Source organism: Corylus avellana, chromosome ca3 (assembly GCF_901000735.1).
Source record: "Corylus avellana chromosome ca3, CavTom2PMs-1.0".
Taxonomy (NCBI): Eukaryota; Viridiplantae; Streptophyta; class Magnoliopsida; order Fagales; family Betulaceae; genus Corylus; species Corylus avellana.
The window spans coordinates 33,834,644-33,835,118 of record NC_081543.1 but is presented as its reverse complement, the minus strand read 5'-3'; positions in this window follow the sequence as shown (position 1 = coordinate 33,835,118).

Here is a 475-nt window from a genome sequence, read left to right as displayed (position 1 = left end):
GTTTATCTTTATATGATAGCTGTTGAGTTCTATCTCAACTCTGGACTCTCAAACTAATTCAAATAAGAAGATTCAGTCCAAGTCTACTTCTACAGCCCAAGCCTATAAATAGGCCCCTACACAAGGTACTAAAACATCTTGAATCCTGAAATATCCTCACACATATTATTGAGCGTATTGAATTATTGTGCACCGAAGCACCATATTTCTCTTAGAAACTTTCTGACTTTGGCATCGGAGTGTCCCCGGGGAACCGGGGACCCCCTTGACAATGCTGTCTTTTTTGTAGTGATTTGGAGTGCACAACGACGTATTAAAGATCTTAAAGAAAGCGTATCCACCGTGTTGAAAACTGTTCTAACAGTTTTGTATTTTTTTCTCTTAATCTTCTAATCTTGAACTTTTTTTGGTATTGATTTTTGGGGTTTGTTTTGTATATTTTTCTCTTAATCTTCTGGGTTAATCTTGAGCTATT